At 34.7% G+C, this 26,872-nt stretch overlaps 1 protein-coding gene across 3 annotated transcripts in view; it reads right to left on the bottom strand.

Annotated features, from left to right (window-relative positions):
* MNAT1 (MNAT1 component of CDK activating kinase) overlaps nt 1-26,872 on the bottom strand; it is a 226,981-nt gene that overhangs the window by 188,222 nt on the left and 11,887 nt on the right. The window contains exon 1 of one of the 3 annotated variants that reach the window (XM_053224519.1): nt 5,462-5,692. The exons of the other annotated variants lie outside the window; for them this stretch is intronic. The gene's annotated coding sequence lies outside the window, so the exon portion shown is untranslated. Of the gene's footprint in view, nt 1-5,461; nt 5,693-26,872 lie in introns of those variants that run through there. 3 annotated transcript variants of the gene reach the window in all.

Raw genomic sequence — 26,872 nt, 5'->3', positions numbered from 1 at the left:
TGGCTAGCTCAATCAGTAGAGCCTGCAGACTCTTGATGTCATGGTCTTGAGTTCAAGCCCCACGTGAAGCATAAGGCTTAAAGAAAATAAAAATAAATAAAAAATAATAAAATTTAAAACGTAATAAAAAACTAAACATCTAAAATTTTAAAATGTTTAATTAAAAATTAAAATATTTAAAAAATAAAAAAGGAAAAAGGACAAAATCTTCAAAGTTATCAATAATATCCTGTTTCTTTTTTTATAATATCCTATTTCTTAATCTAGATGGTAGGTACACAGATTATATTATATATTATAATAACAACAAATTGTTGATTTATTATTTAAGCTATACAGGTTATATGCACATTTTTGTATGCAAAAAAACCTTTTTAACGTAAATTCAACATTATAGCCTTGGGAACTAGGGTAACTTTTTGAAAATGTACACGTCTTGCCATTGACCCCCATTCTGATACAGAAGAAAAAGACAAAAGGGGTTTGTGCAAAGTAAATTATAGCATGGTGATTTAGAAACAGAGATTTGTCACCAATTAGACCTAGATGAATCCAGGTTGAGACATTTATTAGTTTTGTTACCTTAGGCAAGTTACTTAAAGTCTCTAAGCCTCAATTCCCATATCCATAAAAAGAGGATATTAACAGTACCTACCAATTAGACTTATTATAAAGATTAAATGAGATAATGAATAAAGAGCATTCATACTATGCCTAGGACACAGTAAGCATTTCTGTAGGCATGATAGTACTTTTTAAAACCTTCCTAGGATATTCTAATCCTCCTCTTGCCCTACCTTCATTTGAAAGATTTTGTTTTTATCCTGACAGAAAGATTAGAAAAATCCTGTTAAGAGATATAACTCTAAAACCTATGAGAATTTTTCTTTGTGTTTCTATGGATCATATCACTTACAAAGACAAAAAAAAAAACAAAAAGGAAAAAAGAAAAAAAAAGTTTAAAGGTCAACCAAGACTTTTAAAAGTCAACCAAGAAGAAAAGTATTAAACATGCAACTCTTCAAAATTACAAATACCATTAAGGACAATCATTCTATTTTTAAGTGGATATATTTTAGAGTTCTTACTAAACAGCTAGTAATACTATATACTCAGTCTTAAGCAGGAAAAAAGTCAGAATTCAAAAACTTAACTGTTCTTGCCTCTAGGTTCACTAGAAATCTCAGAAAGGTCTGACAGATGATTTAACCCTTGGATTTTTTTTATTTTTTTTATTTTTATTTTTTTGCTTCCCCTAGCCATTCTCTTTGTTTTATATATTTTATGCCCTTTAGATTAGGTCCCAAAACTGGCCTCAATTCTCCCAAAAGCACGGGTATCTAAGAAAGATTTTAAAGGGATGAACTGTAGTAAAAAAATACTGGGCCAGATGAAGGCTATAAGCTGGCCAGAAAGAGCAAGGTGTGTTAGACTCCAGGTTTGTAGGAGAGTAATTTGTATGTACCAGAAACTCACAAAATCCAAAGTCACAAATCCACAAAGCATAAGGGCTTCTTGTACATATTACCATTGAAATGTTCCTCCACTCACCTTCCAGAATGTAGTTTAGGTTTATATTGCATTCCCAATCCAAAAGTGCATTGTTAACACCTCAAGAAGCATATGGAAACCATTTCCCTGATCTGTTCCTATATTAAAAATGTTTACTATAAGAGAAACAGATCTCTGAACCCAAACCTTAACAACTTATTAAAACAGAAACTCTCAAACTTGATTTACCTACAAACATTAGTTTTTATTATTGAACTGTAATTCCCCACACTCTCTCCATATTATCTGAAAACATTTCCTATTTCTTAAAGAACATTTATTTTTTGTTTCAAATGTCAACTGTAATATATCTTAAGTTCTAACATGAATTTACCCAATACATTTGTTTTTAATAATTAAATTATTAAACTATATTAATAAACCTCCCCAAAATGAAATCCAAATAGTCATATAATGAATAGTATTAACTATTCAGTAATTTATTGTTTGTTCTGTATCTGAAAGTTTCTCAAAAAGATTCTGAAAAACAAGACGGGTGCCAAAAAAGGGGGGAGGGAGTAGCTTGTATTAACATACGCAAGTCTTTTACATTAACTGAATCATCTTAGAACATCACCAAAAACAAATACTGGAAAATTTAAAGACAGTCATTTAAAATTTTTTTTCAAGTTTTATTTCTACATTTGTATGTCAAGATTTAACATATAGAAATAATATATATTATAAATAATATATTTATAAGATTGCAGGTTTAAATTGTATAGATGCAGATTTACACTTAAAGTTACATCCAATCTCTGCTAAAACCAGTCATCTGACAAAGCTCAAAAATTTTTAAAACAGAACACTATGTGTTACGTGGGCTAGAGGGTAAGATTTTTATATTCAGTTTAACTGTAAATAAAAGCCATCAGCTCTAAACTACTCTAGCTGTGCCTCTGTTTTCCAATGGTCATCTTAATTTTAAAGAATGCTCTATTTTTTTACTCTTTTAAATACTTTTTGCCTGTTGTTTAGCTTTCTGGACACTAGTTTCTCCAGCACTGAGCATAGTAACCGCCTGTTTAGTTATATTCTAAACCCTAGCCACAACCTGAATTACCAGCTCTCAAACCCTCATTACCTCTACTGCTCCCCTTGATCTCACCCAGACCTCCAACACTTTGATACTTTCTTTTTCTCCCAATTTCAGGCTAACTCCTAGGTATACTACCCTTCATAACCAACCTAGACTCCAAAATCCACCATTTTCAGCTATTACCATTTGCTCATTTATTTGCCTGTTTATTTACTGACACAAACCTGCCTTGTTACAGAAGGAAATGCACTGAATCTTCAAAATCTCATTTTTTTATGTTTGTTTGTTTATTTATTTATTTATTTTGAGAGAGAGAGAGAGAGAGAGAGCGCGCAAGCTGGGGAGGGGCAGAGAGAAAGAATCCCAAGCAGACTCCATGCATTCAGCACAGAGCCAGACATAGGGCTCAAACTCACAAACTGTGAGGTCATGACCTGAGCCAAAACCAAGAGTCAGACACTTAACCAAGTGAGCCATCAGGTGCCCCTCAAAATCCCATTCTTCACCTAATCATCAATATCCCAAATGTGAGAATTATCTTAGACTACCTCTTCTTACCTCATAGCCACTGGATCACCAAATCTTTTCAATCTATCTCCTAAATTTGTCTCAAATCTATCTTACTTTCAAATCAAGTCTAATGTCTTAATGTCTTCTTCACATTCGTTAATTCAACACAAAACAAGAGGCTAAAGTATGAGTTCCAAAACCAAACAATTAACTTGTAACTTTTTACAGTAAGCTATAAGCTTTACCTATTTATTAGACTATTTGATAGCTAGTAAGCAGTACAATATCAAAAGACAATTAGCTTCACTATCTAATAAATAGAAAAAAGAGGCTTCCTTAGCAACTGGTCACTGTTTTACAGACATAAAATCACAAACAAGGAAAAAGGAAGAATTTACTGACACAAACACATCTTCCAGAAAAAGAAGGCTACAACAGCACTGTACAATTTAAATGTGTAAATGTATAAACCTGTTATGTTTGCTTTCTATTTTTGAACTTTACATTACTGCAATAAATACCATGTACATATAAACTTTTCACTTTACATATACAGTATATAGTAGTTTAACAGGTATATCACAACACTACCATAACATTCATAACACTATAAAGACAGGATAATTAAGTCAGGTTTAACTGCATTAAAAGGGGAACATTAAAAGACAGTACGGTAGATAGCTAACAAAACCAATCATTTTCCATGCTGGGCAATGAGTCAAGAATCTCAAACTGTCACCAGCACCTGCATTAAACGTAAACCCAGACAGTAAACAATTGTCACTGTAAGATAAATCCATGTGACTATATCTCTGAAGCTTAAGCAAAACTAGTTTACATGAAGCAAAACAGCTTATTAAATGACCATATCTAAAGCAGTTCCTTGTTTTGACAATAAGCAATTTAATCATTTTTTTCCATCACTGTGGATCTAAAAGGTATGTTAAAATGTTATATTCTGCCAGATGGATTAATATGGATGTATTAAACTATGCTTATACTAACACTGCTTCCTGGTCATTGTAATTCTAAATTACAGATAATGATAGGTTTACAGAAATGATTCTGCTCAATTATTACTCACCATGAATTCTGAGTTTCCACTGCTTGATAACCTACACTAAGTAGGAAAGTATATGATATAACACATTCATAAACTGAAATTTAACCAAGTGAAAGTTGAAGTCAGTGAGCATTATGGTCTCTAACTTTACTAAAATACAGTGGAGGTAAGCATACAAAATGCTTTATACTCATGGAAGATTAGACAAATCATTCTAAAACTCTGTACCTTAGTTTATTCATCTATAAGATAGGAACATGGACTAGACACTCTGTGAGATCTCTTCTAACATAAAAAGTCTATGATTCTAAGAAATTAACATATATATGCACATTCTGGAAAATCACAAGTCATTCCTCTTTAAGTATTCATTTAAAATGACAGGCTATCACTGCTGTTGCATTCACTAAAATATAAAGCTGTAACCAGCAACGCAGCAATAGCCATTTCATCCATAAATCAGCAATTAAAATGGGTGATAACTGTGTCCATTTGAACCTCAGTAAGAAATTTCCATTAGCACCAATGAGAACTATATAAATCAACTCTGTAGATACTATTCTTTTAACTTCACTAACTTATTAATTTAACTGAGAAAGAGGCCAATCTGAATCTGCAAAATTTCAATGCCACAAAAGCTTTAAAAGAAAAATCTACTCAGGGCGCCTGGATGGCTCAGTCGGTTAAGCATCCGACTTCGGTTCAGGTCATGATCTCGCAGTTCATGGGTTCGAGCCCCGCGTCAGGCTGTGTGCTGACAGCTCAGAGCCTGGAGCCTGCTTGGGATTCTGTGTCTCCCACTCTCTCTGCCCCTCCCCTGCTCACACTCCATCTCTCTCTCAAAATAACAAATAAACATTTAAAAAAAAGAAAAATCTATTCTCTCATCCATTAAAAGCAAGAAATTGTACTAGACAATTTACAGATTATTTTTGGCTTTAAAAAGTCTATACATGAGAATAAGCTATCTCTATACAGCAACTGAGAAACCAAACAACAAACTAGGCTAGAAAAGCAACATGTTTCATTTTCTTTTTTAATTTCGCTTTATACGATACCAGAGCTCAGTAAAAATTTCTCACCAAGTGATAGTCATAATTTATTTTTCAGTGAAACATATATAAAACTCATAGAAAATCATTTAAAGAATATCATAATACAGAACTATTTTACCCAAGAATCTACTGAAATACTTTCCACATTCCCCCTTTCTTGATAATCTATTTGAAAGCAACTATAATCCATTACAAAGTACTGGAGTAAAGAATTAAAAATTTTCTCATAAAGATGAGACTTACCCAGAAAGGACAATAATTACATCAAAGAATTCTACAGGATTTTTTTCTCCTGAGACTTAAGCATGAGATTTCCAAAAGAAAGAGATTCCAGTTGTTGCACTACAAACTTCAAGTCACTGACTCAAATTGAAGCAGCAATTTGCTATGAGAAGCAAGCGGATGATTTACATAAAGAGAAAAACTGAAGAAAAACAGAATCAATAAAACGTAGGAAAATATGAACATGTGACAAAAAAAAAAAACATGCTGCAAAATATAAAGTACCAGAATTCGGATTTATCAACTCACAGATCTAGATGGTTTGACCCCACAATTAGCCATAGGCCATTTATTTATATACGGAAAAAATCGTCAACCCACACAAATAAAGTTAAATAATACATTTAAACTCAGCTCTTATTTACAAAGATATAAAAAAGGAAAAGCAACCCATAAAACCTTTAGACTTATATTCATCAACCAAAGAAACCTAATAACCAGGGCAAAAGACAGTATCATTCTGTAACCATGAATATGCTTGCCACACAGTAGTACTCAATATTTGTTGAATGAAAGCAATGAAACTTTAAAAGGAAAATATAACCCTAAAAATAAATGCACCAAAAAAAGAAATATGACCTAAATAAAGTTCCAGCTGTTTGAAGTAGCTACTAAACATGGACATAAAATATGCTCTTCAGTGCCATGATAGTTTAAGCTCCTACCTTAGTGTGAACAATTGAAAACAAAAACAACTTGCAAATCTGAAAAAAGGATAATCCTAAACTTTAGTGTAGCAGGTACTTTCTTTTCCTCAATTGTTAAGGACTCCCAGGTAGATTATAGTTTTTACTCAAAATTCTGTTCAAAGAATTCTTACATGAAGATTACTCTGAAATGTTTTCCTTAGTTACAATCCAAAATGTATTTTAGTATTGTGATTTCAGGGCCAAGTAAATACCAAACAAATGGTAACCTCAGATGACTATCTAAACTTGCCTGTTCCTAGAATCTAGGACATGGATAACTTTCTCTAACAGAGGATCCTTCCCACTCTAACAACCCAGTTAATAGGCAAGAAAAAGAACTTGTAAGTAACTACTTTGTTTCATGTTCTAAATTAAATAAATAGATCATGACACATGGTCCATGAAGTAAAAAAAAGAAACTACCTATATATATTACATACACTTTCCAAAGGAGTCACAGTTCATAAACATCTAACAAGAAAAAGTAGAATGGCCAAAGAGTTTAGGAAATTCATTTCTTGTACTCATGAGAGACTCTGGGTTTTTTTCCTTTGTGCTCTTTTGGAGAATTTGCAAAAACTGCTGCTGAATGAGAACACCTAGACTGCCATCATGAAAACCAATAATGCACCTGGTAAGAACACAAAAGACTGACTGACTCACCTGTGTGGAATCCATTATCCTTTAAAGAAAAAAAACCCCAAGTCTGGTACTAGAGAGCACAATGTACTTTCTACCGGACAAGAGGAGAATGATTTTTCCTTGTCCTGCTTTCCAGCTGCCCAAAGAATAGATCTCATACTAATTGTAATATGACTCTTTTACAAAAATAAGAGGTAGATAAAGTGCTTACAAACAATAGCTATTTCATACAACTCTATTTCTAAATGTTCTTTGAGACTTTTATTACTCAGAAAGTTAAATGATTTTAAACTAGAACTTGACCCAGTGCATTTGCTTAAAGCACAAACATCAAGGAAAAAATACTTCATTTCTGTATTTTACAATCGTATTGGAGACTTGCTGCTGAATCCAAATATGAAATGCAGTAGGTAGAAGTGTGACTGCAGTATATCAAAACCAATAAACTTTGTGAAATCCTTGGTGGGGCAAAAGTGGTGAGGGAACAGACACCTTCATATACTGTTTCAGGGAATTAACTGGTGTACTTTATTAAAAAAAAATTTAGAAAGCTATTGAAACCTCACATTTCTAAATACTCATCAATAGGAGAAACATCCACACAAAGAAATATTAGGTGCTAACAAGGAGGTAAAGTGGTATATGCTAATAATACTCATGGTCTACCACTAATTGAAAAAAGCAAGGTTAATATACACTATGATGCTCCTTGTGCAAATTTCAAATTAATATGACCATGTGCTTTCATTAAGGTATAAATCTGTATTATCCACTTGGAATACATATATCATCTAACTACAAAAGCTATATGCAACTTTAATCTTACATATTTGTTTCATTTTTCAATCTTCTCCCTATCCAAACTGGCTTCAATTTTCTATTATTGAAATAAAATGAGGGCACTTACATCCACATGAAAGTATATTCCCCTAACAAAATATCTAAATAAGTAGAAATTGCTCTTATAAGTAAAAAAAAAAAAAAAAAAAAAAACACCTTTAAAACAATAGAATTATTATAAAACCCGTGGTTTGAAAGTGATTTAGGAACAGTATGAGCAAGACTTGGTGATGCTTGGATATAAGCCACAAATATAAACCAAGAATGACTACCATATTTCTGACTTGGATCCTGTGATATACTTGCTGGTGCCACTATACTCCCAGCACCCCACTGTCGAATTATGTTACTCAAATGACTCCAACAACACTGAGCATAACAATTATCAAACTGTATCGTAACATTTTATTTGTTTACCTTCTATACATTAACTGTGAAACCTCAGGGCAAAGATTATCTCATATTCAACTTTGATCATCAAGTCCTAATAAATAAGAAGTGCTAAAAAAAAAAAAAAAAAAAAAAAAAGGTTTAAAATAAGTAAAGCACCAGACTTGGAGCACGCCTGGAAGAGGATAAAAAAATCTAAATCCCAGGAAATGCATGAACAGCTTCTCCTATTTCATATTCTCTGTTCCTAACTTTTTTCTCAATATATTTTGGGGTTAAGGATAGAAAGAGAAGCTCTATGACTCATTACCAAAATTTCTAAGATAACAAGGGTATAAATATTTGAAAAGTATGAAATGAAATCAAATTGCAGTTTGTCTCCTATATTTTTCTGACATATTTAGGAATAACATGAGTGATATCCTAGAAAATAAAATCTTGCCCTAAAACCCCAAACTCATGGCTGCTGTTTGGATCAAATGCTTAGGAACACTCTATTAAAAATATTTTCAGGGGCACCTGGCTGGCTCAGTCAGTAGAGCAAGCGACTCTTGATCTCAGGGTTGTGGGTTCAAGCCCCACACTGGGTGTAGAGATTACTTAAAAAAAAAAAATCTTTAAAATTTTTTTTTCTAAATAAAATATAGTTTCTAAAAAAAATTTACCAGACAATGCATTTCAATGTCATATCTCAACTGACCACCAGAAAATGTCATTCTAGCATGTTTGCATGTGTGTGTATGTGTGTGCGTGTGTGTGGGCAGTAAAGAAATAAATGCACAAAAATACTGCAAACTTTGGAACTGCACTTAGATAAAATTTTCACATTGACTTGAATACAGTCTATAAATTGATATAAATTGGAAAACCAAAAAATGAGGAAAGAACTAAATGACAGTAAGAAATTAATAGATAAGTGTGAACTTCTAAACATTAATTCCTCCAGATATAACAAAAGAAGCTACCCTCTAAACTATCAGTTTCAAACGAAATTTTCAGGTTCTTGAAACTCTATGTTATATGTCTGAACAATTTCTGCATTAGCAGAAAGCTGCACATGATTTCTTAAAACCGATAAATCATATAGCCTGATCTCTTAGTGAAATCTGAGAGGCAGTCACTGGGAATTCATAGCTAATGACAACTTAAAATCAAGTTCTAGTCCAAGTCAAACAGTTATACTAATGCTTTGTTTATTTATTTTTTGTGTGTGATCTCTATACCCAACATGGGGCTCAAACTCATGACCCTAAGATCAGGAGTGGCAAGCTCTTCCAACTAAGCCAGCTAGGCACCCCTTGGAAACCGTTATACTAATGCTTTAAACAAGACAAAACTAAACTGAAGAGAAACTGCTTAATACTTTTCAAACCACTTATCTCCAAATACAAAAGAGTACAACAGATTGTGTCCAAAAATTTGCTTGGGCATTTACACATTCTAAAAGGAAATTATATGGTATTAAAGTAGACGTGGCTACATGTTATAAAACACACGTTTGTATTAATAATTAAAGTCCCAACAAGACTACAGCTTTAGGCCACAGGTGTAGAGCCTGAAAGAGAACATGAATGTTCTCTCACTTTAGTGAGTCAAATTATATCTTTCCAGTAACACTAAAAAATTACACTTCCTTTAATTTTATTTTAAATGATTTCCAACTGGAAAAAGTTCCTACTACTGGCATCAAGATTTTTCCATCCTATGGCTTAACTGTTATATGGTGAGCAATCCATAAGACATTGTAAAATATAAGAATGCAGTATTTAAAGAAATGTCTTAGTGATCACTTCTGAACATTCAGACTCTTTAGCAATGGGAAAAAATCACGTAATTTATCTGCTATATAAGTTCAGAGTTTCATGTACAATAAAGCATGTTCCAAAAGTAAAGACACATTCATTATCTGACAGTAAATTTTCCAGACAACTATACCATGCTCCAAAAATGCAGAAGTTCTATTTTAAACTTTTTTATGTTACTCTTCCTATAATACATGTCCAACAAATGTGTATGCTGGTTCTGTGCTGGCTGAATATAACTGAAACTTTTCTCAATGATATAGACTCCTCATTATAAACACGTTCCCATATTGTGCTTTACAGAAATCAACAAACCTTTCATGTCATTTTCCACAAAATGAAATAGTCTAATCTAAACATCACAATGGAATACTGTACATTTTCCCCATAAAGAAAAGTAGAAGTTTCACAAGCATTCTATTATACAATAGCAGTATATTATATGCACATTTACTTAAAAAATTTATATGTTCAGCAAAAAGATATTTTTTTAAAAGCAGCCCATATCACCAGCCTTTCCTCTCAGTTATACCTTTACTCCAGAGTGAGCATAAAATGAGAGATGTCACTCAATTGTTCCCTCAGCTGCACTCACTTCCTAATACCTCTCCTAGAATGAACATCTTAATAAGACCGTATCTGACTGGGGCACCCGAGTGGCTCAGCCAGTTAAGCATCTGGCTTTGGCTCAGGTCATGATCTCATGGTTTGTGGGTTCGAGTCCCACATCAGGTCCCACGCTAATGGTGCAGAGCCTGCTAGGGATTCTCTCTCTCTGCTCCTTCCCTGACTCACTCTCTCTCTCTCAAAATAAATAAACTTAAAAAAAAAAGAGGGAAACCTGGGTGGCTCAGTCAGTTGAGCAGCCAACTTTGGTAGCGGTCATGATCTCACGGTTTATGGGTTCAGGCCCTACATCAGGCTTGGAGTAATCTAAGTCAGGCTCCAATCAGCTTGGAGCCTGGAGGCTGCTTTCAGATTCTGTCTCCCTCTTTCTCTGCCCCTCCCCCACTGGCACTCTGTCTCTCTCTCTCAAAAATAAACATTAAAAAAAAAAGAAGAGGAAGACTGCATTTGACTGCATTGAAAAATAAGTCTTTTCAATACAATGCCAGAAAAGAGCCAATTATTTCAGCTGATGTTTGGCAAAAACAGTGAATCATTCCTATGCTGAAGGAAACTGGCTATGCTCAACTTAGTGAAAAATCATTTATCCATACTGACAATTTCTGGTCTTATTAAAGGTAATTCTTTCACTACACATAATTTCTAACTTACACAACTTGAGAACATAAATTCCATATAAGATTCAACATCACTGTATTTATCACTTATTAAATCTATAAACAAAATAAACTATTTTTATAAAGAATTAGCTACTCAAATTGCTATTTCATGGATTTTGATAAAATTTATTAAGTCCTTGGTCAATGATAGGAAATTTACAAGGTTCTCACTAAACATTCTGCCTTATTATCAAAGCTTAAATGGTAATAAAAGCTTTACCTTTGCAATTTAAGTTACAATAAACAGTATCACAGGATTCCCCCTAGATTACTTTACTTCTAAACCAAAGTAGTTTATATGTCTCTGAATAAGAACCACTTCACTACATAATGACAATGACTTATTTGACAGGAGCCCCTTAGAAATCTATTCCCACTATCATAAAAAGAGTCTCAAATAGTGTACAAGTTTTGGTAATGTCTCTTTTGTTATAATAAAGGTGAAGTGATTGCTATTAGTTATCTGTTACTGTGTAACAAAATACCTTCAAATTCAGCAGCTTAAAATAATAAACATTATCTCACACAGTTTCTGAGTGTCAAGAATCCAGCAGCAGGTTATTTCTCAAGACATTAGCCAGGGTTGCAATTATCTGAAGACACGGCTGGGGCCAGAGAATCTAAGAGGGCTTACTCATGTGGCAGGTGTCAGAGGCCTTGATTCTTCACCACATGAGCCTTTCTATATGGCTGCTTACAACACAGAAACTGTCCTTCCCAAGAGCAAATGGTCCATGAGAAAGCTGCAGAGTCTTTTTATGACCTAGCCTTGGAAGTGACAAACCATCACTTCTGCCATATTCAATTCATGACACAAGCAACTCTGATGACCATTTGGAAAGAAATTGCACAAAGGCATGAATATGAGGAGGCAAGAATCATTGGGAGCTCTGTTGGATTTAGGCTACAACAGTGATGAACATACAGATATATGGTTAATGTGGTTGTACATATGTCCACAAATTCTTTGATACTTCTCTTATCACAAAGTGAAGCCTAATTCCCCGCCACCCTAAATACGGACTGTGCTTAGGACTCAAATAGAATGCAGCAGAAATTACAGTGTCAGACTTCCAAAGCTAGTTTATGACATTGTGGCTTCTGCCTCTCTCTCTTGAATCATTCACTCTAGGGAAAGAAAGCTACCACATTGTAAGGACAGTGAAGAAATTCTTAGGATAGGCCCTTACAGGAAAGAACTGAGACCTCTAACCAACAAATAGTAAAGAACTAAGCCACAAAATTAAGCTTAGAAGTGGATCCTCCAGCTTCATTCGAGGCGTCAGAAGACTGAAGTAGTACTGAATGAAATTAAAGACTTAAATAAATGAAAAATATATCATATTTATTGATTATAATACTCAATATTGTCAAGATGGCAATTCTCCCCAAATTTAAAGCAACCCAAATCCAACAGGCATTTATACAAAAGTTGACAAATTGATTCTAAAATCTATATAGAATTGTAAAGGACCTAAAATAACCAAAGCAATTTTTAAAGTAAAAACAAAGTTGAGGGTGCCTGGGTGGCTCAGTCGGTTAAGCATCTGACTCTTGATTTCAGCTCAGGTCATGATCTCACAGTTCATGAGTTCAGGCCTTGCATCAGGCTCTGTGTGACAGTGCTTAGCCTGCTTGGAATCCTCTCTCTCCCTCTCTCTCTCTTTACCTCCCCTGTTCATGCTCTCTTTTGAAATAAATAAACTTCAAAACTAATTAAAAAAAAAAAAAAGTTGAAGGACTTACACTTCCCAAGACTTACCATAAAGCTACAGTAATTAAAACAGTTTGGCTGTACTGGCAAAGATAGTTATAAGTCAATGGAACAGAACAGAGAGTTCAGAAACAGATCCATAGTTACTTAGTCAATTGATTTTTGACAAAAATGCCAAGGCAATCCAATGAAAAAGGAAAGGCATTTCAAAAAATAGTGCTAGATCCCCTAGATATCCTTGCAGGAAAAATAATAATAATAATAATAATAATAATAATAATAATAATAACAACAACACTCAAAAAGAGAACCCTCTTACCTCACACCATACAAAAAAGTTAACTTCAAATGGATCACAGATCTAAATGTAAATCTAAAACTATAAAACTTTAAAAGTTAAACTACAACTACCACATAACCCAGACACGCCACTCCTAGGTATTTTCCCAAGAGAAACAAAAACACATGTTCAGAAGTATCTGGGTGGCTCAGTCAAGTGTCCAACTTCAGCTCAGGTCATGATTTCGCAGTCCATGAGTTCAAGCCCGCATCTGGCTCTGTACAGACAGCTCAGACACTGGAGCCTGCTTCAGATTCTGTATCTCCCTCTCTCTGCCCCTCCCCTACTCGTGCTCACTCTCTCCTTCTCTCTCTCAAAAATAAACATTAAAAAAATTTAATTTTTTTAATTTAAAAAAAATGTTCATGCAAAGACTTTTTTTTTTTTTTTTTTTTAATTTTTGAGACAGAGAGAGACAGTGCATGAACGGGGGAGGGTCAGAGAGAGGGAGACACAGAATCTGAAACAGGCTCCAGGCTCCGAGCTATCAGCACAGAGCCCGACGCGGGGCTCGAATTCACAGACCACAAGATCATGACCTGAGCCAAAGTCGACCGCCCAATCGACTGAGCCACCCAGGCGCCCCCATGAAAAGACTTTTACATGAAAATTCTCCATAGCAGCTCTTTTGTAATACTAACAATCACAAACAAGCCAACTGTCAATTAACTAGTACAAACTAGTATATCTATACAACAGAACACCATTCAGTAATAAAGAGGAATGAACCACTGACAGACACAACAAAATAGACGAATCTCAGAATAATGGAGTCAAAGCCAAGACAAACCAAAAAAAAAAAAAAAAACAAAAACAAAAAGCAGCCTATATGATTTTATGTAAAATAATAGCAAATACAAACTACTCTATAAGGAAAAGCAAAACTGTTGTTGCTTGGGGATGGGAGTAGAGGGAAGAGTAGATTACAAAAAGACATAAGGAAATTTGGGTATGACAGAACTATTTGTTATCTTAATTGTAGTGATCACCTTATGGGTCTATTAACATGTCAATGCTGATTAAATTATGTGCAGTTTAATGAATGTCAATTCTATCTCAATAAAGTTGAAAAAAGAAAAAACTGGTAATGTCTAATAAAAAAATTGGTAATGTCTATTAAAACTATAAATACACATTATGGGGCATCTGGGTGGCTCAATCAGTTAAGCGTCTGACTTTAGCTCAGGTCATGATCTCATAGTTTGTAGGTTGGAGCCCCACGTCAGGCTCTGTGCTGAAAGCTCAGAGCTTGGAGCCTGCTTCAGATTCTGTGACTCCCTCCCTCTGCGGTTCATGAGTTCGGGTCCCTCGTGCTCTGTTTCTCTGTCTCTCAAAAAATAAATAAATGTTAGAAAAAAGTTTTTTTTATTTTTAAATACACATTTTGCTGTTAGAAATTTATCCTACAGGGCGCCTGGGTGGCTCAGTCAGTTAAGTGTCTGACTTCAGCTCAAGTCATGATCTCGTGGTTTGTGGGTTTGGACCCTGCATTGGGATCTGTGCTGACAGCTTAGAGCCTGCTTCAGATTCTGTGTCTCCCTCTCTCTCTTTCTGTCCCTCCTCCGCTTGTGCTCTCTCTCAAAAGTAAATAAACATTAAAAAAATTTTAATTTATCCTACAGATATACTTGCATTTACACAAAGATAGGATGTGCACTGAAAAACTATATTGAATATCCAAAAACAACCAAAACTTCCATTAATATATGACAGGCTAAATAGATTAATGCATTCTCAAAAGATGGAATACTCTGCAACCATGAAAAAAACAATGACTTATATTTATATACTCAAACATAAATTATCCAAAATATATTGATAAATGAATGAACTAAGTGGCAGAAAAATTCATACAGCACAATCTGTGTTTGTGTTTAATCTTCAAAAAAGTAAATACATATGCACATAAACTGCTAGCTGTAATTATACTTGAACAGTACCCTCAGCACACTTAGGATTCTCTATTTCCAACTATTTTATAATTTTTCAGAAACATTACACAACCATTAAGACTGACATTACCACTCATAATAACAGTACTTAATAAATATTAGCTGCTATATGCCAGGCAAATATGCCAAGCAAACTTTGAACAAGTTGCCATTTCTTTAACCATCACAACAAGCCTGTAAAACAGGCAGTATTATTTTTATCACCATTTTAAAGATTTAGGAATCTAGGAGTCAAAAAAGCCTTTGCTGCAGGTCACTATTAAGTGGTAGCCCAAGGATTTAACTCAAATTTCTTTGATCCCAAAGTTGATGCTTTTAACCACTGCACCAAAAATCTCTCGGTAAGCAAAATGTAGAAACCAAAAACCCATAAAAGAACGCAGCAATTGGGAATAGTGTTAATAAACAGAATATAGTCAAAAAGCACAAGCTTATTTCTGGCTCTTGCTTTTGACAGAAAAAAAACAAAAACAAAAACACCATGGTAGTGTTTACTTAAGTATATGTAATTGTCCTCTGTGAGGTACTTTACTAATCAATCCACTTGGTCTATATGATTTCAGTAAGTCCTAGTTTGTTACATTCTAACTTCAGCATATAACATGTTAGTTTCTATTCTAATTCCAAATAATATAAACCCAAATACATAAAGCAAACAGGAGACACAAATAGTGTATTTCCCAAGGGGGAATTATAAACACTAAACATATACTAGCTGTAGCAATTTATTATTATTGACACCATTCCTACTTTAAATTGTATGTTCTTGCATTTAGTTGCAACACATTACATAGATTGCTTGCTGCGATCAGCCTCCATAAAGAATTAAATATTAATGATATACCGAATACAATTATGAGAAATAAGACATTCAATACAAATAAGGCAGAGACAATTACTGCAACATATTAATTTTAGATCTTAGAAATATATTTAAACTACCTAAAAAGTAAGAATTTTGTCTTCAAAATTTTGTTTACCAACCTCAGCTTTCTAAAAAAAACTCATTCCCTTTACTATGATCTGACTGGGCATTGAACAAATATGGATAAAGAATCTTTACTGCTAACACAGTATTTTATTAAACTGTATGATAATATATATTCAATTGGCAACAGGAGCATTTTTTTAATAAAATGATATGTAGCTCAGCAAATTCCAGTCCCATAAAAATCACACATTATATAAAATTGATTTCTCCTATCCAAGTACTAACCAAGCTCGACCCTGCTCAGCTTCTGAGATCAGATGAGATTGAGCACATTCAGGGTGGTATGGCCACAGACTATAAAACTGACTTCTAACTAGAATCACTCCCAAGAATCAAAAGGTAAAAATAAAAATAAATGCTCTGTAAAAATATTATATACAATTTTTCTGTTGTCAGAAATGTTTTTAATTTTTTTAGAAATGTTTTTTAATATTATCTTTTCAATAAACAAAATACACATTTTAAAATAAGACTGAAAATAAAAGCAAATATTAAAAGTTATATTCCTAATGTCAAATATAAAAATATACCCTTAAAATGTTCCTCATGTATCCTCCAATAGATCTCAAAAATATAACATTTGCCATGTCACACCACAATTCTACTACTTGTAAGTTTTTTCTCCCATATTTTCTATTCCAACTCCACAGATCAGTAACAAGAAATAAGATCAAATAAAACATGTTTTGGTAACATTATCCGAAGCAGTCATAAAAAATGATGCTCTCTTTAGAGATAACTTAGTTATAGCCTGAAAGTAAACACTGTGGAATTATTTATGAAGAAATTATACTTAACATTGGTAGATTTCAAGACATTTATATTTTAATGGAATGAATTGTTTGTAAGCAAATCAGAGTTAGTGCTAGATGCAGTTTGCTTCAGTTACCTGAAATTAGAATAGCAGACTCATTAAATATTTATAAATCAGTGATGCAGAGGCACTGCACCATATTGATGGAGGCTTCATTAATTTTCAATGATATAGCCACTATCATATTTGTGTTCTAAAGAAAATTGAATGAGGTACACAACCACTTTTCTTCATCTCAAAATTCTGTTTTTTTACATATTCTAACAGTGAATGAAAGAAAACCTAATTCTTCAAAACATTTCTAATGATGTCCATTAAATATTACATTTTCTTGTCTTTTTGTAGGGAATACACTTATTTGTTTATACAGGTGTATATTTTTGATACAAATTAAAAAATGAAGTTTGCAAAGTAAAATACTATAAAACTAGTTACCCTCCAAATCACTTCATTGTATAAATAATACATTTAGTCTTCCTAATTTGCATGTGTATACCTCAAAAGCCAAATACTATGACACTGTTTATACATTATCAAATAAAGTGATATGGCAAATACAGAATTGGTAAAAAAATCATTATTGAATATTTAAATTTTTTTTTTAATGCTAGCATCCTGGCAACTAAAAATATAAAAAGAAAATTGTTCTAAGTGTATCAAACAGATTTTGATAGTATTGTAGTATTTTCATATTTTAAAAGGGTTTGAGTTGCAATCTGGTTGCATTACATTAATAAGAATTTTATTTGGCAAATGTGATCAAAATTTAATTGAATAATTCCTAACTAGGATTTACACAGACACAAAAAAGTAGAGCTGGCCAGGTGGGAAATGCAACCACTTAACCTTACATAGGCTTCAGTTTTCCCATCTGTTAAAAAAAGAAAAAAGGGACAAGTGTAGAACAAAACTAAAAAGATGATTGCTAGGCTCCTTCTGATTTCAAATTAACTGAGTTTGCCAACTCCTATCAATTCTTTTGACAAAACAAACAGCATTTTGAGGCACGTACTTTTACACAAGCTGCCATGTTCAGCATGACAGCCATATCAGACATCACATTCCACTTTCCTAATGGGACTAATACTTAGATCTTTCCTCTTTAGTGGCTGCTTCACAAAAACATTTATGCATTTTGAACCACCTAAACTTTTTTGTTCCCTTCATGCTAATCTTGCAAAAATTTGTAAGTTTAGGAAACACCCACCAAAATTATTTGCTTCCCCAAAGTCCCTTTTCCTACATCAGGAATAGGTTGACAATTAGGTTTCAGGAGTTCAGGTTTGTTCAATAGCACTTTTCAACAAATAGTTTAACAAATGGCATAATACCGACTTTCACACCTTAATTGCGAAGAATATTTTTATAACTCTAAACTTCCCTTTGGTTTCTTGTAAAGAAAAAACAACTAATTTCCTTTTAATGACTCAGAAGAGCTCAAACACCATAAAACTAACGCGGGTAGTAACCGTGTCTGCTATACTCACTGTTGTATACTCACACACAGTTTTTCAACATTGCTTAAGTACAAGACTCTCTTGATAGGTAGTATAAAACACAAAGTCTCTCCCTCAGAGATCTATGTCGGAGCCCAGAAATTTGTAATTGAACTCGACACCCAAGATGATTTTTAGGATGAGGTAAGTCTGGGAATCAATAACCTGGAAATTTTGAGTGTCTAAGAAAGATTGCAAACCGGGGGGCTTGGGTAGCTCAGTCAGTTGAGTGTCTGAATCTTGGTTTCAGCTCAAGTCATGATCTCATGATCATGAGATCTATGCACTGGGTGTGTAGCCTGCTTGGGAATCTCTCCCTCCCTCTCTGCCCCTTCCCGCCCAAAAAAGGTGTAAACTCAAAGAAAAGACCAAAACTATTAACTAAATTACCCAAATTTTAAGAAATTAAAGAGGAATTAAAAATTACTATCCCAAACAAATGAACAATTCAAGACTTAGAACCTAGATTTTCTAACTTGTGATTCAATATTCTTTCTGTTACTCAATAGATCTGGATTATGAAAATACACAGAACACCAACTCATATATGTAGTGAAAGCAAAAACCATCTCCATTAGGAGAATGATCGTGAGATATTCATTGTAATTACCATTCAGAACATATGAGACATTAATTCTCCAGAGCTGTTCTGCAACATTATATTCTAATCAACTTGAAAACATTCCATTAAAAAAAGGGGGGAGTGTCTAGAAAGTATTAGGGAAGAAACTGAAGTAACAAAAAAATGAGAAACTGCAAAAGAAATGCTAAAGAGGAACAAGCAATTGTCAGTTTTGAGGTAAGAAAATAGACACGTACACACAGAACTGAGACTACAGGAAGTAAATGACTCAACAATATAGTCAGGCCAGCTTTTTCTTAAAAACATAATGTAGTAACTGATGCCAGACTAGCATTCCCACCATGAGAAACCAGAAAACAAACAAATGTTTGAGACACCTGTTTGCAGGCATTAGACAATAGACTACACAAAGACTATAATCTCCAGAAATGGGTAACTCACAAGGTGGGCCTACAATTGCCTCAGTTTTCTACCTGATACAATTTCCTTGGCCATTCTCAACAAGTTTGAGAAGGGCACAGTAGTTGTGCTAAACTGAGGAGTCAGAGATCAGAATTCAGTGCACTTGATACAGCTGAAAAATGCAAAGCAGAAGGTCCAGAAGTCTGTACAAAACCTCCATGAATCCTTGACCAAAAAAGCAGGCTGCACATGTGCAGGGCAAAACCAATCAAGGCTTAAAAGACGGTAGATGAAAGAGGGATAGAGGGTAGTTAAGAGTGGTGGATACACTTTGAAGTTCCCACCCAGCCAGAGTAGAGACACCACATTACAACTTATTAACACGTTAGACATCCAGCTAAGATACCAAAAAGGCCACAACTAAGAGTAAGTATCACATCCTAGAATAGGACTTATTCTTAGACTCCCCTAACAAAGCTTAAAATCAAGACCGAACAAATTTTGCAAGGAATTAGAATTTTGGAAGTTAAGTCGCACTAAAGTAAGGAAACACACCATGCTCTCTGCAGATCCATCCTAGCAAATATTACAACCAAGCTTACAAAGTTCAAGGTAATCAGCCAGCAAATGAATTGCCCACAGAATTCACATACACACACACAGAGAAAGATAAACTCCAGGATCTCTAAAATGTAACATCTACATGATCTAGTTTACAACTGAAAAAAGTACTAACTGTGCCAAAATAGAGAAAAGAATGAAAAGAAAAAAGTCAAAAAGAACAGTTGATAGAAATCAATCCTACAATAGCCAAGATGTTGAATCTAGCAAACAAAAACCTTAAAATCATCTATTATAAAAATTTTTTAAGTTTATTTATTTAACTTGAGAAAGAAAGAGCACATGCGTAGGCAGGGGGAGCCACACACAGGGAGGGAGAGAGAGAATCCCAAACAGGCTCTGGAGTGTTGGTGCAGAGTCCAATGTGGGGCTCAAACTCCCGAACCGTGAGATTATGACCTGAGCTGAAATCAAGAGTTGGACACTTAACCAACTGAGCCACCCAGGCAAACCTCATATATTATAAATATTTTAAAAGAATTAACACAAAGTATGTCCAGAATTAAATGAAAATACATTCAAAGAACTAAATGAAGATAGTCTTAATGCATGCACAGATAGGAATTCTAAAAGAAATGAAAACTATAAAAAAGAACAAGATAAAAACTGTAGAATAAAAAGTGCAATAACGAAAATATACTGAATAAGCTTACCAAAAGAGTGGAAATAGCATATGGGATTGAAGATAAATCAAGAAGTAACTGATCTAAAGAACAGAGAGAAAAAAGACTGAAGAAAAATAAGTCGTACCACAGGGACTTACATTATATCAAAGAGTCTAACACACATGTAACTGGAGTTCCAAAATAAGAAGAAAGTGTAAAAAGTGCAGAAAGAATCACTGAAATTTCCAATAGGAAGAAAAACACTGACTTACAGATCTAAGCTCAGCAAACCTCAACTAGGATGAATACAAAGAAAACCCATTATCTAGAACATACTCAAACTGCCAGAAACCAAAATTAAAGAGAAAAATCTTAAAAGCAGAGGCACCTGGGTGGCTCAGTCGGTTAAGCATCCAACTTCGGCTCAGGTCATGATCTCACGGTTTGTGAGTTCAAGCCCTGTGTCAGGCTCTGTGCTGACAGCTCACAGCCTGGAGCCTGCTAAGGATTCTATGTCTCCCTCTCTCTCTGCCCCGCCCCCACTCATGCGTTCACGTGCTTGCTCGCGCTCTCTCTCTCAAAAATAAACATTTTGAAAAAGAAATTTCTTTTAATCTTAAAAGCAGCCCCAAAAGATTTTTGTGTAAAGGGAACCAAAGATATGAGTAACAGCTAACTTCTCATCACAAACAATGGAGATCAGAAAACACTGATATCTTTCAAGTGGTGAAATGCCAACCTATAATTTCATATTCAGCAAAAATATCCTTCACACAGTTAAGCAAAATAAAAACACTTTCAGATAAACAAAATCTGGGAGAATCATTTACCAAGAGACCTGCACTACAAGAAATACTAAAGAAAATTCTCTAGGCAAAATAAAATCACAACAATTGTAAAATATAATCCAAAGGAAAGAAAAGGGGCACCTGGGTGGCTCAGTCAGTTAAGCATCCAACTTCGACTCAGGTCATGTTCTCGAAGTTTATGAGTTCAAACCCCATGTTGGGCTCTGTGCTGAAGCTAGGAGCCTGGAGCTTGCTTCAGATTCTGTCTCCCTCTCTCTCTGCCCCTCCCCCCATCTGTAATAAAATTTTAAAAAATTAAAAAGAAAAAAAAAGTGAAGAAGGACACCAAATATAGTATATAAGAAGGTGAACATAACGGACGATTTCACCACTTTATACCCACTAGGACGGCTCTAATTCAAAAAAGATAAATAACAGGGGCTGCCAAAAAAGGTAGAGAAACTGAACCTTCATACACTGCTAGTGGGAATGTAAAACATGCATCACTTTGGAAAACAGTCTTACGGTTCCTCAAATGGTTAAACATAGGGTTATCACATGATCCAAAAATTATACTCTTAAGTACACAGCTGAGAGGAACAAAATCATTTGTCCATACAAAAACTTGTACATGAATATTCATAGCAGCATTATTCATAATAGCTGAAAAGTGAAAACAACCCAAATGTCCATCAACAAATGAATGGATAAATAAAATGTGATATAGCCATACAATGGAATGCTATTCAGTAACAAAAAGAAATGAAGTCCTGATACATGCCACAACATGGATGAACCATAAAAATATTATTCTGAGTAAAAGCCAATCACAGAGGACCATATATTGAATGATCTCATCTATGCAAAATGCCCAGAACAGGAAATCTATAGAGACAGAAAGTAAGATTAGTGGTTGCCTAGGGCTAGAGGGGCAATATGGGAAAGGGAATGTTTGGAAAGTGATGGTTAAGTGATGACGGGTTTCTTTGTGAAGTGACAAAAATGTTCTAAAGTTGATTATGGTAATGCAAGCGAGCACATCTCTGAGAATAAACTTGAAGCCATTGAACTCTACACTTAAAATGGGTGAATTTTATGGTATGTGAATTACATCTCAATAAAGGTGTTTTTAAAGACTCTTAATTTTCCACTTTTCCTTAAAGACAACTAACTGTTTAAAGTAAAAATAACAATACTGAATCACATATAAGAGTAAAAGATACATCAACAGCATAAAAGATGAGATGGGTGAGTAAATGGAATTACATTGTTCACATTTGTGAGGTATGAAATGGGAAGTGAAAAATGGGAATATCAGATGTTGACCCTAAATAGATTTTGATAAAGATACACATTGTTATACCTAAAGAAACCATTCAAAAAATATTAAAAACATTAAAATAACAATAAAGAGCTATTGCTAATAGGCTAATACTTTAAAATATCCAATTAGTGGGGCATCTGGGTGGCTCAGTTGGTTGAGCATCTGACTGTTGATTCCAGTTCAGGTCATGATCCCAGGGTTCTGGGATTGAGCCCTACATCAGGCTCTGCACTGAGCATGGAGCCAGTTTGAGATTCTCTCTCTCTCTCATCTCTCTGCCACTCTCCCCTGTTTGCACATTCTCTCTCTAAAATAAAATAAAATAAAATGTCAATTAGTCCAAATAAGGCAAGAAAGGAACTTGAACAAAAAATGAAAGAGACAAATGGAAAACAAGTAGACTTAAGCCCAATGAGCTCAATAATTACATTAAATATAAAGGGACAAATACACCAACAAAAGGCAGAAATTGGTGGGCCAGGAGGGCGCCTGGCTGGCTCAGTCAGTAGAGCATGTGACTCTTGATCTCAGAGTCACGAGTTCAAGCCCCAAATTGGGTGTGGAGCCTACTTAAAATAAAATTTTTTTTAAAATTTTAAAAGAAATTGTTGGGTCAAGTAAAAAAGGAAGACATAAGTATCTACTAATATAAGACATACATTGGTTGAAGGCAAAGGGATAGAAAAAGATATACCATCAAACAGCATAAGAAAGCTGACATGACTATATTAATTCAGACAAAAACTTCAGGACAAAGAGTACTACAAGAGACAATTCATAATGACAAAAGGAGATATTCATCAAGAAGACATAGGTACCTACGTAACTAATAAGAGAGCTACAAAATACATGAAGCATAACAAAACTAAAAGGTCAAACCAACAAATCCACCATGTAGTTGGAGTAATTGATAAAATGAGTAGATAAAATAAATTTGTAATATAGAAGATCTGAGTAACACTACCAACCAAGCTGACCTAATTGACATTTATAACACACTACCCCTGACAGCCACAGAACATTCTTTTTTTTTTTTTTTTTTGAGAGAGGGGTGGAGGGAGAGAGAGCTCCTGCGCACAAGCAGGGGAGGGGCACAGAGAGAGAGGGAGACACAGAATCCTAAGTAGGCTCCAGGCTCTGAGCTGACAGCAGCAAGCCCGACATGGGCTGAACCGATGAAATTCAAGATTATGACCTGAGCTGAAGTCTGACACCCATCCACACCCATCCACCTGAGCCACCCAGGAACCCCGAACATTCTTTACAAATGTACATTGATTGCTCACCAAAATAGACCATTTACTGGACCATAAATAAGTTCTCAGAAAATTTCAAAAGATTAAAATTATTAATAGAGTATGTTCTCTTACCACAACAGAATAAAATTAGAAATTAACAATACTTAGAAAGTCCCTTTTTTCAAATTCTTTTACCTAGAATGAGTGCCTTTTCCTAATTTGCCTGCCCTAAGGAGGCACTGTTTCCTAATTTGCATAAAAGTACTGGATAAGCCCAGAATTTCAGTTAAAACAAATACATTAACACCACTTATTAATCATTCTTTCCAACAATAAATAAATTCAACCCTAATCTGATAAAGCTTCTAAATGTAACTAATAATTTACAGAAAATATAGAGGAACACATTAAACAATACCACAGCAACGCAATCAGCAAAATTCAGAGTAGTAACTCTTCAGGACAAACTACCCAGTATCATCAGTGAGAATAGAAATAGAAAAAAAAGCAAAGAGACACAGAGAGAAAGATCTTAAGTAAATGTGACAAAATACTGACTTTCATATATCAGGACATGTTCCTTTATTCTACTACTTTGTGTCTTATGCATGTTTAAAATGAAAAAAGTAGATTTAGTAAAATCAAATACATGTAAAGCTTCCACAAACAAGTTTGCCAAGAAAGGTTGGGATTAAAATTAAATCATTAACAGGCGCCTGTGTGACTCAGTTAAGTGTCTGACTCTTGATTTTGGCTCAGGTCACGATCTCATGGTTTGTGGGTTCGAGCCTCACATCAGCTCTACACTGACAGTATGGAGCCTGCTTGGAATTCTGTCACTCCCTCTCTCTGCCCCCCACCCAAAATAAATAAATAAGGGGCACCTGGGTGGCTCACAGTTGAGTGTCCGACTTCAGCCCAGTCATAATCTCAGGGTTTGTGAGTTCAAACCCCACATCAGGCTCGCTGCTGTCAGCATAGAGCCTGCTTTGGATCCTCTGGATTCCCTCTCTCTCTCTCTGCCCCTCCCCCCACTCATTCTCTCTCTCTCTCTCTCTCTCTCTCTCTCTCTCAAAAATAAGCATTTAAAAAAAATAAAATTTAAAAAATAAACTTTAAAAAAATTAAATTATTAAAAACTTAGTTAATATAACTGAATCCATCGAATTCAATATGCCTCCAGAATTCTATGAAAGAATTCTACGAAAGACCTGTTTCTTAAAGAAACAGGTGGTCCTGAAAAAAGAAAACAATTCTCCTTTTCTTTAATTAAAACAAAGCTCATCCTTGAACTGGAAAACAACAAACATGGAATCCAATCATCTTTAATGTGCATGTAATCAATCCATTTGAGTGTTTGCTGGACTGAATTGATACAAAAGGGAATATGCTTCCTCAGTTACTAGCAATTAAGAGAGGAAGATCTTTTCATTATGTTTTCACTTCGTTCTGCTTCTGTATTTTTTCCCATAAACAGCAGTCCTAATTAATCTTATCATAATCCTATACTCCTTATCTTTTGCGTATCACTACTCCTACTCACTCTCTTGCTTCCTCAAATGCCTTTGCCAACTTGAGGACATGAACAAATATAAAATCATGTGGTAGCCACATCAAGGTGGCCCAGTAATCCCTACCTGATAGTATTCACACTCTTGTGCGTACTCTTCCACATTGTAACAGGGCTGCTCAGTATTAACAAATAAAACAGCACAATGATAATAATGTCATGTCTGTGATTAGATCATAGAAAGTTCTGGGCTTCTGGTTCTCTCCCTCTCTCATCACAAACTCTGGGAAAACCCACATCATGAGTACCCAAGGAGGGTCCACGGGGAGAAAATGAACCCTCCTGCCAAGAGCCACATGAGTAACCTTGGAAAAAGATATTCAGTCTCAGACAACAGCCTGAGCAAACCTCTGAAGAGACTATGGGACAGAATCACTCAGCTAAAGTCACTCTCAGATTCCTGCCCCTCAGAAACTGTGAGGGCAGGTCACGATCTCAAGGTTCACGAGTTTGAGCCCCACATAGAGCTCTGTGCTGAGTCTCGAACCTGTTTCAGATTCTGTGTCTCCTTCTCTCTCTGTCCCTGCCCCACTCTTACTCTGTCTCTCAAAAATAAATAATTTTTTTAAAAACATGTTTTAATTTAAAAAAAGTATTTCACATCAAAATCCATAATGTTGTATTACTTATCAGAACAAGAAGATCAAAAAAATAATGCCCAATATCAGCAAAGATTTGTGGCAAAAAGAATTACCATATTGTTGTTGGGAGTATAATTGATACAACCTTTTTTTGAGAACAACTGGGCAATATTTATCAAAACTTAAAAGTCACATACAATTACACTACTAGGTATTTACCCTATGGCTTGACTGTTATATCTTATGAATATGCCTAAGTGCTCAAAGAGCTAGCTAGCTAGCTACCAAGTTCACTCCAGTGAAAAAACAGAAACATAAAATATTCATCAAAAAGATTCTGGGGGGCAACGGGGTGGCTCAGTCGGTTGGGTGTCCGACTTCAGCTCAGGTCATGACCTCACGGTTCATGGGTTCGAGCCCCCCATCGGGCTCTGTGCTGACAGCTAAGAGCCTGGAGCCTATTTCAAATTCTGTGTCTCCCTCCCTCTCTGCCCTCCCCCGACTCTCACTCTGTCTCTGTCTCTCAAAATTGAATAAGCATTTAAAAAAACTTAAAAAAAGATTTTGGTTAAATGGGGCACCTCGCTGACTCGGTCGGAGGGGGAATGCGACTCTTGATCTCAGGGTTGTGAGTTTGAGCCCATAGTGGGTGTAGAGATTACTAAAAACATACATAAACTTAAAAAAATGTTTTTTGGTTAAAT

Source organism: Acinonyx jubatus, chromosome B3 (genome assembly GCF_027475565.1).
Source record: "Acinonyx jubatus isolate Ajub_Pintada_27869175 chromosome B3, VMU_Ajub_asm_v1.0, whole genome shotgun sequence".
NCBI lineage: Eukaryota > Metazoa > Chordata > Mammalia > Carnivora > Felidae > Acinonyx > Acinonyx jubatus.
The sequence above is the reverse complement of the archived record's forward strand: the minus strand, read 5'-3'. Positions and strand labels throughout refer to the sequence as shown.